Below are 203 nucleotides of genomic sequence, written 5' to 3'. Positions count from 1 at the left end.
CTACCGATTCACAACTGACCTTTGACCTGTTATTGACTCTGAGCTCCACTGGTCAGTGTTGTAGTTTGCGAAGCACGGGACCGTGGTTTAGGCTACAGGCGCAAGTAGTCCTGGCCAGAGTAACAAATTCATTCTTTCTGCTTACACCACATTGCCAATTTCAAACACCTGTGGGTTAGACACTTTTGTCTGCTACATGTACA

The sequence above is a fragment of the Ptychodera flava genome, chromosome 12 (genome assembly GCF_041260155.1).
Source record: "Ptychodera flava strain L36383 chromosome 12, AS_Pfla_20210202, whole genome shotgun sequence".
Taxonomy (NCBI): Eukaryota; Metazoa; Hemichordata; class Enteropneusta; family Ptychoderidae; genus Ptychodera; species Ptychodera flava.
Note: the sequence above shows the minus strand (reverse complement) of the source record.